Below are 16334 nucleotides of genomic sequence, written 5' to 3'. Positions count from 1 at the left end.
CACTGTTCCCCGTCATTGTAAATAAGACATGATTCTTTCTTTTAAAATGTTTACCTTTATTTAACTAGGCAAGTCAGTTAAGAACAAATTCTTATTTGCAATGACGGCCTAGGAACAGTGGGTTAACTGCCTGTTCAGGGGCAGAACAACAGATTTGTACCTTGTCAGCTCAGGGATTTGAACTTGCAACCTTCCGGTTACTAGTCCAACCCTCTAACCACTAGGCTACCCTGCCGAGACTTGCCTTGTTAAATAAAGGTTGACAAAAAAAACCTCAGGCCTGAAAGGATAGGACACTCCGTGCAAATCTTCTGATGTCAAGTCTCACACACCCAAATACCTCTCTGCAGCTGCAACCACCACCTCAATTTTCAAGGCTCAATTTTCAAGGTGGTTTCAATTATATTTATACAAAAATCCAATCTTACTGAAACAAATATCACAGTCACCCAAGTCATAGACTGTTATTTCTGCTACAGCACGGGAAACAGTACCAGAGCGCCACGTCTAGGTCCAAAAGGCTCCTTATCAGCTTCTACCCCCACAAGCCTGCTGAACAATTTTTCAAATGGGCACCCGGACTATTTACATTGACCCCCCTTTGTTTTTAAACTGCTGCTACTCGCTGTATATTATCTACGCATAGTCACTTTACCCCTACCTACATGTACAAATTACCTCGACTAACCTGTACCCCCGCATCCTGACTCGGTACTGGTACACCCTGTATATAGCCTCGTTATTGTTATTTTATTACTTTTTATTTAATGTTTTACTTTAGTTTATTTCAGAGATAGGACGCAGGTCTGTGCCCAAACAATTCGAGCTTCTACTTTTAAAAATCCATCTCTCCAAAAATAAGTCTCTCACTGTTGCAGCCTGTTATAGACCCCCCTCAGGTCCCAGGTGTGCCCTGGACACCATATGTGATTTTTGTGCTCCCCATCTATCTTCAGAGTTCGTTCTGCTAGGTGACCTAAATTGGGATATCTTTGGCTTGAAATAATTATACAGACCTGACAGCCCTCGACCAGCACAAAAACATACTATGGCTTACTGTACTAGCATTGAATAGTTCTAGCATTGCACTTTTCAGGGAAGTCAGGAACCAATACACACAGTCAGTTAGGAAAGCAAAGGCTAAAGGTAAATATGCTTAACCCCCCCCGGCCGTCCTACAATTTAAGCTAGATGCCCTCAATCTCAAACAAATTATCAAGGAAACTACCCATGCACAACCCTAAATCTGTAAAAATGGGCACCCTCATAGATATTACTCTGACTAACTGATCAGCTAGATCTACTGTCTCTATTATATCATGGAAGACCAGCTAGATCAACTGTCTCTTTTAAATAATGACAGATCAGCTAGATTTACTGTCTCAATTATATTATGATAGAACAGCTAGATCTAATGTCTCTACTACATTATGAAAGACCAGCTACATCTACTATCTCTATTATAATATGACAGACCAACTAGATCTACGGTGTCTATTATATTATGGCAGACCAGCTAGATCTACTTTCTCTTTTATATAATGACACACCTAATAGATCTACCGTCTCTAATATATTATGACAGACCAGCTTGTCACGTTCGTTGAATGGATGAGACCAAGGCGCAGCCTGAGATGAATACATCTTCTTATTTAATGAAACGAAGAACACTTAAAAAACACAAAAAAAAAAAATACAACAAAACGACAGTGAAGCAAAATATGCTACAAGTGCAGACAGAGCCAACTAACCATAGACAATGACCCACCAAATACCCAAGGAATATGGCTGCTTAAATATGGTTCCCAATCAGAGACAACGATAAACAGCTGCCTCTAATTGAAAACCAATCTAGGCAACCATAGACATATATAACACCTAGACTAGTGTACACCCATAGACATACAAAACCCATTGACAGGGTAAAACACATACATCACTCATATCACACCCTGACCTACACAAAACAATAAAGAAAACAAAGACACAGCTAGACCTCCTGTCTCCTGTCTCTCCTGTCTCTAATATATTATTACAGACCTGCTAGATCTACGGTCTCAATTATATAATGACAGACCAGCTAGATTAACTGTCTCTATTATATTATGACTGTCATGCCCTGGTCTTAGTATTTTGTGTTTTCTATATTTATTTGGTCAGGTCAGGGTGTGACATGGGTCTATTTTGTGTTGTGTTTATGTATGGGGGTTTTTCGTAGGTTTTGGGAATGTGGCTTAGTGGGGTGTTCTAGCAAAGTCTATGGTTGCCTGAGGCGGTTCTCAATCAGAGGCAGGTGATTCTCGTTGTCTCTGATTGGGAACCATATTTAGGCAGCCATATTCTTTGAGTGTTTTGTGGGTGATTGTTCCTGTCTCAGTGTTTTGTATTTCACCAGATAGGCTGTATAGGTTTTACGTTCCGTTTGTTGTTTTGTATTGATCGTGTTTTGTCTTCATTAAACATGTATCGTATTAACCACGCTGCATTTTGGTCTGACTCTCCTCTCATTATATTATGACAGACGAGCTAGATCTACTGTCTCTGTGTCTCTATTATATTATGACAGACCAGCTAGATCTACTGTCTCTATTATATTTTGACAGACCAGCTAGATCTACTGTCTCTATTATATTATGACAGACCAGCTAGATCTACTGTCTCCATTATATTATGACAGACGAGCTAGATCTACTGTCTCTGTGTCTCTATTATATTATGACAGACCAGCTAGATCTACTGTCTCTATTATATTTTGACAGACCAGCTAGATCTACTGTCTCTATTATATTATGACAGACCAGCTAGATCTACTGTCTCTATTATATTTTGACAGACCAGCTAGATCTACTGTCTCTATTATATTATGACAGACCAGCTAGATCTACTGTCTCTATTATATTATGACAGACCAGCTAGATCTACTGTCTCCATTACATTATGACAGACAGGCTAGATCTACTGTCTCTGTGTCTCTACTATATTATGACAGACCAGCTAGATCTACTGTCTCTATTATATTATGACAGACCAGCTAAATCTACTGTCTCTATGATAATATGACAGACCAGCTAGATCTACTGTCTCTATATTATGGCAGACCAGCTAGATCTGCTGTCTCTATTATATTATGACAGACCAGCTAGATCTACTGTCTCTATTATATTATGACAGACCAGCTAGATCTACTGTCTCTGTGTCTCTATTATACTATGACAGACCAGCTAGATCAACTGTCTCTATTATATTATGACAGACCAGCTAGATCAACTGTCTCTATTATATTATGACAGACCAGCTAGATTTACTCTCTCTATTATATTATGACAGACCAGCTAGATCTACTGTCTCCATTATATTATGACAGACCAGCTAGATATAATGTCTCTATTATATTATGACAGACCAGCTAGATCTACTGTCTCTATTATATTATGACAGACCAGCTAGATCTGCTCTCTCTATTATATTATGACAGACCAGCGAGATCTACTGTCTCCATTATATTATGACAGACCAGCTAGATCTATTGTCTCTGTGTCTCTATTATCTTATGACAGACCAGCTAGATCTACTGTCTCTATTATATTTTGACAGACCAGCTAGATCTGTCTCTATATTATGACAGACCAGCTAGATGTACTGTCTCTATTATATTATGACAGACCAGCTAGATCTACTGTCTCCATTACTTTATGACAGACAGGCTAGATCTACTGTCTCTGTGTCTCTATTATACTATGACAGACCAGCTAGATCAACTGTTTCTATTATATTATGACAGACCAGCTAGATCTACTGTCTCTATTATATTATGACAGACCAGCTATATCTACTGTCTCTGTGTCTCTACTATATTATGATAGACCAGCTAGATCTACTGTCTCTATTATATTATGGCAGACCAGCTAGATCTGCTGTCTCTATTATATTATGACAGACCAGCTAGATCTACTGTCTCTATTATATTATGCAAAACCAGCTAGATCTAATATCTCTGTGTCTCTATTATACTATGACAGACCAGCTAGATCAACTGTCTCTATTATATTATGACAGACCAGCTAGATCAACTGTCTCTATTATATTATGACAGACCAGCTAGATTTACTCTCTCTATTATATTTATTTTATTTATTTTTATTTCACCTTTATTTAACCAGGTAGGCTAGTTGAGAACAAGTTCTCATTTGCAACTGCGACCTGGCCAAGATAAAGCATAGCAGTGTGAGCATACAACAAAGAGTTACACATGGAGTAAACAATTAACAAGTCAATAACACAGTAGAAAACAAAGGGGGGGTCTATATACAATGTGTGCAAAAGGCATGAGGTAGGCAAATAATTACAATTTTGCAGATTAACACTGGAGTGATAAAAGATCAGATGGTCATGTACAGGTAGAGATATTGGTGTGCAGAAGAGCAGAAAAGTAAATAAATAAAAACAGTATGGGGATGAGGTAGGTGAAAAGGGTGGGCTATTTACCAATAGACTATGTACAGCTGCAGCGATCGGTTAGCTGCTCGGATAGCTGATGTTTGAAGTTGGTGAGGGAGATAAAAGTCTCCAACTTCAGCGATTTTTGCAATTCGTTCCAGTCACAGGCAGCAGAGTACTGGAACGAAAGGCGGCCAAATGAGGTGTTGGCTTTAGGGATGATCAGTGAGATACACCTGCTGGAGCGCGTGCTACGGATGGGTGTTGCCATCGTGACCAGTGAGCTGAGATAAGGCGGAGCTTTACCTAGCATAGACTTGTAGATGACCTGGAGCCAGTGGGTCTGGCGACGAATATGTAGCGAGGGCCAGCCGACTAGAGCATACAAGTCGCAGTGGTGGGTGGTATAAGGTGCTTTAGTGACAAAACGGATGGCACTGTGATAGACTGCATCCAGTTTGCTGAGTAGAGTGTTGGAAGCCATTTTGTAGATGACATCGCCGAAGTCGAGGATCGGTAGGATAGTCAGTTTTACTAGGGTAAGCTTGGCGGCTTGAGTGAAGGAGGCTTTGTTGCGGAATAGAAAGCCGACTCTTGATTTGATTTTTCGATTGGAGATGTTTGATATGAGTCTGGAAGGAGAGTTTGCAGTCTAGCCAGACACCTAGGTACTTATAGACGTCCACATATTCTAGGTCGGAACCATCCAGGGTGGTGATGCTAGTCGGGCATGCAGGTGCAGGCAGCGACCGGTTGAAAAGCATGCATTTGGTTTTACTAGCGTTTAAGAGCAGTTGGAGGCCACGGAAGGAGTGTTGTATGGCATTGAAGCTTGTTTGGAGGTTAGATAGCACAGTGTCCAAAGACGGGCCGAAAGTATATAGAATGGTGTCGTCTGCGTAGAGGTGGATCAGGGAATCGCCCGCAGCAAGAGCAACATCATTGATATACACAGAGAAAAGAGTCGGCCCGAGAATTGAACCCTGTGGCACCCCCATAGAGACTGCCAGAGGACCGGACAGCATGCCCTCCGATTTGACACACTGAACTCTGTCTGCAAAGTAATTGGTGAACCAGGCAAGGCAGTCATCCGAAAAACCGAGGCTACTGAGTCTGCCGATAAGAATATGGTGATTGACAGAGTCGAAAGCCTTGGCAAGGTCGATGAAGACGGCTGCACAGTACTGTCTTTTATCGATGGCGGTTATGATGTCGTTTAGTACCTTGAGTGTGGCTGAGGTGCACCCATGACCGGCTCGGAAACCAGATTGCACAGCGGAGAAGGTACGGTGGGATTCGAGATGGTCAGTGACCTGTTTGTTGACTTGGCTTTCGAAGACCTTAGATAGGCAGGGCAGGATGGATATAGGTCTGTAACAGTTTGGGTCCAGGGTGTCTCCCCCTTTGAAGAGGGGGATGACTGCGGCAGCTTTCCAATCCTTGGGGATCTCAGACGAGATGAAAGAGAGGTTGAACAGGCTGGTAATAGGGGTTGCGACAATGGTGGCAGATAGTTTCAGAAATAGAGGGTCCAGATTGTCAGGCCCAGCTGATTTGTACGGGTCCAGGTTTTGCAGCTCTTTCAGAACATCTGCTATCTGGATTTGGGTAAAGGAGAACCTGGAGAGGCTTGGGCGAGGAGCTGCGGGGGGGGCGGAGCTGTTGGCCGAGGCTGAAGTAGCCAGGCGGAAGGCATGGCCAGCCGTTGAGAAATGCTTATTGAAGTTTTCGATAATCATGGATTTATCAGTGGTGACCGTGTTACCTAGCCTCAGTGCAGTGGGCAGCTGGGAGGAGGTGCTCTTGTTCTCCATGGACTTCACAGTGTCCCAGAACTTTTTGGAGTTGGAGCTACAGGATGCAAACTTCTGCCTGAAGAAGCTGGCCTTAGCTTTCCTGACTGACTGCGTGTATTGGTTCCGGACTTCCCTGAACAGTTGCATATCACGGGGACTATTCGATGCTATTGCAGTCCGCCACAGGATGTTTTTGTGCTGGTCGAGGGCAGTCAGGTCTGGGGTGAACCAAGGGCTGTATCTGTTCTTAGTTCTGCATTTTTTGAACGGAGCATGCTTATCTAAAATGGTGAGGAAGTTACTTTTAAAGAATGACCAGGCATCCTCAACTGACGGGATGAGGTCAATGTCCTTCCAGGATACCCGGGCCAGGTCGATTAGAAAGGCCTGCTCACAGAAGTGTTTTAGGGAGCGTTTGACAGTGATGAGGGGTGGTCGTTTGACTGCGGCTCCGTAGCGGATACAGGCAATGAGGCAGTGATCGCTGAGATCCTGGTTGAAGACAGCGGAGGTGTATTTGGAGGGCCAGTTGGTCAGGATGACGTCTATGAGGGTGCCCTTGTTTACAGAGTTAGGGTTGTACCTGGTGGGTTCCTTGATGATTTGTGTGAGATTGAGGGCATCTAGCTTAGATTGTAGGACTGGCGGGGTGTTAAGCATATCCCAGTTTAGGTCACCTAACAGAACAAACTCTGAAGCTAGATGGGGGGCGATCAATTCACAAATGGTGTCCAGGGCACAGCTGGGAGCTGAGGGGGGTCGGTAGCAGGCGGCAACCGTGAGAGACTTATTTCTGGAGAGAGTAATTTTCAAAATTAGTAGTTCGAACTGTTTGGGTATGGACCTGGAAAGTATGACATTACTTTGCAGGCTATCTCTGCAGTAAACTGCAACTCCTCCCCCTTTGGCAGTTCTATCTTGACGGAAGATGTTATAGTTGGGTATGGAAATCTCTGAATTTTTGGTGGCCTTCCTGAGCCAGGATTCAGACACAGCAAGGACATCAGGGTTAGCAGAGTGTGCTAAAGCAGTGAGTAAGACAAACTTAGGGAGGAGGCTTCTGATGTTGACATGCATGAAACCAAGGCTTTTTCGAACACAGAAGTCAACAAATGAGGGTGCCTGGGGACATGCAGGGCCTGGGTTTACCTCCACATCACCCGCGGAACAGAGAAGGAGTAGTATGAGGGTGCGGCTAAAGGCTATCAAAACTGGTCGCCTAGAGCGTTGGGGACAGAGAATAAGAGGAGCAGGTTTCTGGGCATGGTAGAATATATTCAGGGCATAATGCGCAGACAGGGGTATGGTGGGGTGCGGGTACAGCGGAGGTAAGCCCAGGCACTGGGTGATGATGAGAGAGGTTGTATCTCTGGACATTCTGGTAGTAATGGGTGACATTCTGGTAGTAATTATGACAGACCAGCTAGATCCGCATGTGTGGGAGGTGGGACAAAGGAGTTATCAGGGGTATGAAGAGTGGAACTAGGGGCTCCATTGTGAACTAAAACAATGATAACTAACCTGAACAACAGTATACAAGGCATATTGACATTTGAGAGAGACATACAGCGAGGCATACAGTAATCACAGGTGTTGAATTGGGAAAGCTAGCTAAAACAGTAGGTGAGACAACAGCTAATCAGCTAGCACAACAACAGCAGGTAAAATGGCGTAGACTAGGCAACGGGGCCAACAGATAAAACAAACAAGCAGAATGGAGTACCGTGATTTATGGACAGTCCAGCGTGCATCAGCTATGTAGCCAAGAGATCAGTGGTCTGTATATTATGACAGACCAGCTAGATCTACTGTCTCCATTATATTATGACAGACCAGCTAGATATAATGTCTCTATTATATTATGACAGACCAGCTAGATCTACTGTCTCTATTATATTATGACAGACCAGCTAGATCTGCTCTCTCTATTATATTATGACAGACCAGCGAGATCTACTGTCTCCATTATATTATGACAGACCAGCTAGATCTATTGTCTCTGTGTCTCTATTATCTTATGACAGACCAGCTAGATCTACTGTCTCTATTATATTTTGACAGACCAGCTAGATCTGTCTCTATATTATGACAGACCAGCTAGATCTACTGTCTCTATTATATTATGACAGACCAGCTAGATCTACTGTCTCTATTATATTATGACAGACCAGCTAGATCTACTGTCTCTGTGTTTATTATACTATGACAGACCAGCTAGACCAGCTAGATCTACTGTCTCTATTATATTATGACAGACCAGCTAGATCTACTGTCTCTATTATATTATGACAGACCAGCTAGATCTACTGTCTCTGTCTCTATTATATTATGACAGACCAGCTAGATCTACTGTCTCTATTATATTATGACAGACCAGCTAGATCTACTGTCTCTATTATATTATGACAGACCAGCTAGATCTACTGTCTCTATTATATTATGACAGACCAGCTAGATCTACTGTGTCTCTATTATATTATGACAGACCAGCTAGATCTACTGTCTCTATTATATTATGACAGACCAGCTAGATCTGTCTCTATATTATGACAGACCAGCTAGATCTACTGTCTCTATTATATTATGACAGACCAGCTAGATCTACTGTCTCTATTATATTATGACAGACCAGCTAGATCTACTGTCTGTCTCTATTATATTATGACAGACCAGCTAGATCTACTGTCTCTATTATATTATGACAGACCAGCTAGATCTACTGTCTCTATTATATTATGACAGACCAGCTAGATCTACTGTGTCTCTATTATATTATGACAGACCAGCTAGATCTACTGTCTCTATTATATTATGACAGACCAGCTAGATCTACTGTCTCTATTATATTATGACAGACCAGCTAGATCTACTGTCTCTATTATATTATGACAGACCAGCTAGATCTATCTTCTCTATTATATTATGACAGACCAGCTAGATCTACTGTCTCTATTATATTATGACAGACCAGCTAGATCTACTGTCTCTATTATATTATGACAGACCAGCTAGATCTACTGTCTCTATTATATTATGACAGACCAGCTAGATCTACTGTCTCTATTATATTATGACAGACCAGCTAGATCTACTGTCTCTATTATATTATGACAGACCAGCTAGATCTACTGTCTCTATTATATTATGACAGACCAGCTAGATCTACTGTCTCTATTATATTATGACAGACCAGCTAGATCTACTGTCTCTATTATATTATGACAGACCAGCTAGATCTACTGTCTCTATTATATTATGACAGACCAGCTAGATCTACTGTCTCTATTATATTATGACAGACCAGCTAGATCTACTGTCTCTATTATAATATGACAGACCAGCTAGATCTACTGTCTCTATTATATTATGACAGACCAGCTAGATCTACTGTCTCTATTATATTATGACAGACCAGCTAGATCTACTGTCTCTATTATATTATGACAGACCAGCTAGATCTACTGTCTCTATTATATTATGACAGACCAGCTAGATCTACTGTCTCTATTATATTATGACAGACCAGCTAGATCTACTGTCTCTATTATATTATGACAGACCAGCTAGATCTACTGTCTCTATTATATTATGACAGACCAGCTAGATCTACTGTCTCTATTATATTATGACAGACCAGCTAGATCTACTGTCTCTATTATATTATGACAGACCAGCTAGATCTACTGTCTCTATTATATTATGACAGACCAGCTAGATCTACTGTCTCTATTATATTATGACAGACCAGCTAGATCTACTGTCTCTATTATATTATGACAGACCAGCTAGATCTACTGTCTCTATTATATTATGACAGACCAGCTAGATCTACTGTCTCTATTATATTATGACAGACCAGCTAGATCTACTGTCTCTATTATATTATGACAGACCAGCTAGATCTACTGTCTCTATTATATTATGACAGACCAGCTAGATCTACTGTCTCTATTATATTATGACAGACCAGCTAGATCTACTGTCTCTATTATATTATGACAGACCAGCTAGATCTACTGTCTCTATTATATTATGACAGACCAGCTAGATCTACTGTCTCTATTATATTATGACAGACCAGCTAGATCTACTGTCTCTATTATATTATGACAGACCAGCTAGATCTACTGTCTCTATATTATGACAGACCAGCTAGATCTACTGTCTCTATTATATTATGACAGACCAGCTAGATCTACTGTCTCTATTATATTATGACAGACCAGCTAGATCTACTGTCTCTATTATATTATGACAGACCAGCTAGATCTACTGTCTCTATTATATTATGACAGACCAGCTAGATCTACTGTCTCTATTATATTATGACAGACCAGCTAGATCTACTGTCTCTATTATATTATGACAGACCAGCTAGATCTACTGTCTCTATTATATTATGACAGACCAGCTAGATCTACTGTCTCTATTATATTATGACAGACCAGCTAGATCTACTGTCTCTATTATATTATGACAGACCAGCTAGATCTACTGTCTCTATTATATTATGACAGACCAGCTAGATCTACTGTCTCTATTATATTATGACAGACCAGCTAGATCTACTGTCTCTATTATATTATGACAGACCAGCTAGATCTACTGTCTCTATTATATTATGACAGACCAGCTAGATCTACTGTCTCTATTATATTATGACAGACCAGCTAGATCTACTGTCTCTATTATATTATGACAGACCAGCTAGATCTACTGTCTCTATTATATTATGACAGACCAGCTAGATCTACTGTCTCTATTATATTATGACAGACCAGCTAGATCTACTGTCTCTATTATATTATGACAGACCAGCTAGATCTACTGTCTCTATTATATTATGACAGACCAGCTAGATCTACTGTCTCTATTATATTATGACAGACCAGCTAGATCTACTGTCTCTATTATATTATGACAGACCAGCTAGATCTACTGTCTCTATTATATTATGACAGACCAGCTAGATCTACTGTCTCTATTATATTATGACAGACCAGCTAGATCTACTGTCTCTATTATATTATGACAGACCAGCTAGATCTACTGTCTCTATTATATTATGACAGACCAGCTAGATCTACTGTCTCTATTATATTATGACAGACCAGCTAGATCTACTGTCTCTATTATATTATGACAGACCAGCTAGATCTACTGTCTCTATTATATTATGACAGACCAGCTAGATCTACTGTCTCTATTATATTATGACAGACCAGCTAGATCTACTGTCTCTATTATATTATGACAGACCAGCTAGATCTACTGTCTCTATTATATTATGACAGACCAGCTAGATCTACTGTCTCTATTATATTATGACAGACCAGCTAGATCTACTGTCTCTATTATATTATGACAGACCAGCTAGATCTACTGTCTCTATTATATTATGACAGACCAGCTAGATCTACTGTCTCTATTATATTATGACAGACCAGCTAGATCTACTGTCTCTATTATATTATGACAGACCAGCTAGATCTACTGTCTCTATTATATTATGACAGACCAGCTAGATCTACTGTCTCTATTATATTATGACAGACCAGCTAGATCTACTGTCTCTATTATATTATGACAGACCAGCTAGATCTACTGTCTCTATTATATTATGACAGACCAGCTAGATCTACTGTCTCTATTATATTATGACAGACCAGCTAGATACTGTCTCTCTATATTATGACAGACCAGCTAGATCTACTGTCTCTATTATATTATGACAGACCAGCTAGATCTACTGTCTCTATTATATTATGACAGACCAGCTAGATCTACTGTCTCTATTATATTATGACAGACCAGCTAGATCTACTGTCTCTATTATATTATGACAGACCAGCTAGATCTACTGTCTCTATTATATTATGACAGACCAGCTAGATCTACTGTCTCTATTATATTATGACAGACCAGCTAGATCTACTGTCTCTATTATATTATGACAGACCAGCTAGATCTACTGTCTCTATTATATTATGACAGACCAGCTAGATCTACTGTCTCTATTATATTATGACAGACCAGCTAGATCTACTGTCTCTATTATATTATGACAGACCAGCTAGATCTACTGTCTCTATTATATTATGACAGACCAGCTAGATCTACTGTCTCTATTATATTATGACAGACCAGCTAGATCTACTGTCTCTATTATATTATGACAGACCAGCTAGATCTACTGTCTCTATTATATTATGACAGACCAGCTAGATCTACTGTCTCTATTATATTATGACAGACCAGCTAGATCTACTGTCTCTATTATATTATGACAGACCAGCTAGATCTACTGTCTCTATTATATTATGACAGACCAGCTAGATCTACTGTCTCTATTATATTATGACAGACCAGCTAGATCTACTGTCTCTATTATATTATGACAGACCAGCTAGATCTACTGTCTCTATTATATTATGACAGACCAGCTAGATCTACTGTCTCTATTATATTATGACAGACCAGCTAGATCTACTGTCTCTATTATATTATGACAGACCAGCTAGATCTACTGTCTCTATTATATTATGACAGACCAGCTAGATCTACTGTCTCTATTATATTATGACAGACCAGCTAGATCTACTGTCTCTATTATATTATGACAGACCAGCTAGATCTACTGTCTCTATTATATTATGACAGACCAGCTAGATCTACTGTCTCTATTATATTATGACAGACCAGCTAGATCTACTGTCTCTATTATATTATGACAGACCAGCTAGATCTACTGTCTCTATTATATTATGACAGACCAGCTAGATCTACTGTCTCTATTATATTATGACAGACCAGCTAGATCTACTGTCTCTATATTATGACAGACCAGCTAGATCTACTGTCTCTATTATATTATGACAGACCAGCTAGATCTACTGTCTCTATTATATTATGACAGACCAGCTAGATCTACTGTCTCTATTATATTATGACAGACCAGCTAGATCTACTGTCTCTATTATATTATGACAGACCAGCTAGATCTACTGTCTCTATTATATTATGACAGACCAGCTAGATCTACTGTCTCTATTATATTATGACAGACCAGCTAGATCTACTGTCTCTATTATATTATGACAGACCAGCTAGATCTACTGTCTCTATTATATTATGACAGACCAGCTAGATCTACTGTCTCTATTATATTATGACAGACCAGCTAGATCTACTGTCTCTATTATATTATGACAGACCAGCTAGATCTACTGTCTCTATTATATTATGACAGACCAGCTAGATCTACTGTCTCTATTATATTATGACAGACCAGCTAGATCTACTGTCTCTATTATATTATGACAGACCAGCTAGATCAACTGTCTCTTTGTGACTATTATATTATGACAGACCAGCTAGATCTACTGTCTCTATTATATTATGACAGACCAGCTAGATCTACTGTCTCTATTATATTATGACAGACCAGCTAGATCTACTGTCTCTATATTATGACAGACCAGCTAGATCTACTGTCTCTATTATATTATGACAGACCAGCTAGATCTACTGTCTCTATTATATTATGACAGACCAGCTAGATCTACTGTCTCTATTATATTATGACAGACCAGCTAGATCTACTGTCTCTATTATATTATGACAGACCAGCTAGATCTACTGTCGCTATTATATTATGACAGACCAGCTAGATCTACTGTCTCTATTATATTATGACAGACCAGCTAGATCTACTGTCTCTATTATATTATGACAGACCAGCTAGATCTACTGTCTCTATTATATTATGACAGACCAGCTAGATCTACTGTCTCTATTATATTATGACAGACCAGCTAGATCTACTGTCTCTATTATATTATGACAGACCAGCTAGATCTACTGTCTCTATTATATTATGACAGACCAGCTAGATCTACTGTCTCTATTATATTATGACAGACCAGCTAGATCTACTGTCTCTATTATATTATGACAGACCAGCTAGATCTACTGTCTCTATTATATTATGACAGACCAGCTAGATCTACTGTCTCTATTATATTATGACAGACCAGCTAGATCTACTGTCTCTATTATATTATGACAGACCAGCTAGATCTACTGTCTCTATTATATTATGACAGACCAGCTAGATCTACTGTCTCTATTATATTATGACAGACCAGCTAGATCTACTGTCTCTATTATATTATGACAGACCAGCTAGATCTACTGTCTCTATTATATTATGACAGACCAGCTAGATCTACTGTCTCTATTATATTATGACAGACCAGCTAGATCTACTGTCTCTATTATATTATGACAGACCAGCTAGATCTACTGTCTCTATTATATTATGACAGACCAGCTAGATCTACTGTCTCTATTATATTATGACAGACCAGCTAGATCTACTGTCTCTATTATATTATGACAGACCAGCTAGATCTACTGTCTCTATTATATTATGACAGACCAGCTAGATCTACTGTCTCTATTATATTATGACAGACCAGCTAGATCTACTGTCTCTATTATATTATGACAGACCAGCTAGATCTACTGTCTCTATTATATTATGACAGACCAGCTAGATCTACTGTCTCTATTATATTATGACAGACCAGCTAGATCTACTGTCTCTATTATATTATGACAGACCAGCTAGATCTACTGTCTCTATTATATTATGACAGACCAGCTAGATCTACTGTCTCTATTATATTATGACAGACCAGCTAGATCTACTGTCTCTATTATATTATGACAGACCAGCTAGATCTACTGTCTCTATTATATTATGACAGACCAGCTAGATCTACTGTCTCTATTATATTATGACAGACCAGCTAGATCTACTGTCTCTATTATATTATGACAGACCAGCTAGATCTACTGTCTCTATTATATTATGACAGACCAGCTAGATCTACTGTCTCTATTATATTATGACAGACCAGCTAGATCTACTGTCTCTATTATATTATGACAGACCAGCTAGATCTACTGTCTCTATTATATTATGACAGACCAGCTAGATCTACTGTCTCTATTATATTATGACAGACCAGCTAGATCTACTGTCTCTATTATATTATGACAGACCAGCTAGATCTACTGTCTCTATTATATTATGACAGACCAGCTAGATCTACTGTCTCTATTATATTATGACAGACCAGCTAGATCTACTGTCTCTATTATATTATGACAGACCAGCTAGATCTACTGTCTCTATTATATTATGACAGACCAGCTAGATCTACTGTCTCTATTATATTATGACAGACCAGCTAGATCTACTGTCTCTATTATATTATGACAGACCAGCTAGATCTACTGTCTCTATTATATTATGACAGACCAGCTAGATCTACTGTCTCTATTATATTATGACAGACCAGCTAGATCTACTGTCTCTATTATATTATGACAGACCAGCTAGATCTACTGTCTCTATTATATTATGACAGACCAGCTAGATCTACTGTCTCTATTATATTATGACAGACCAGCTAGATCTACTGTCTCTATTATATTATGACAGACCAGCTAGATCTACTGTCTCTATTATATTATGACAGACCAGCTAGATCTACTGTCTCTATTATATTATGACAGACCAGCTAGATCTACTGTCTCTATTATATTATGACAGACCAGCTAGATCTACTGTCTCTATTATATTATGACAGACCAGCTAGATCTACTGTCTCTATTATATTATGACAGACCAGCTAGATCTACTGTCTCTATTATATTATGACAGACCAGCTAGATCTACTGTCTCTATTATATTATGACAGACCAGCTAGATCTACTGTCTCTATTATATTATGACAGACCAGCTAGATCTACTGTCTCTATTATATTATGACAGACCAGCTAGATCTACTGTCTCTATTATATTATGACAGACCAGCTAGATCTACTGTCTCTATTATATTATGACAGACCAGCTAGATCTACTGTCTCTATTATATTATGACAGACCAGCTAGATCTACTGTCTCTATTATATTATGACAGACCAGCTAGATCTACTGTCTCTATTATATTATGACAGACCAGCTAGATCTACTGTCTCTATTATATTATGACAGACCAGCTAGATCTACTGTCTCTATTATATTATGAC

Source organism: Oncorhynchus kisutch, linkage group LG29 (genome assembly GCF_002021735.2).
Source record: "Oncorhynchus kisutch isolate 150728-3 linkage group LG29, Okis_V2, whole genome shotgun sequence".
Classification (NCBI taxonomy): Eukaryota; Metazoa; Chordata; class Actinopteri; order Salmoniformes; family Salmonidae; genus Oncorhynchus; species Oncorhynchus kisutch.
The sequence above is the reverse complement of the archived record's forward strand: the minus strand, read 5'-3'. Positions refer to the sequence as shown.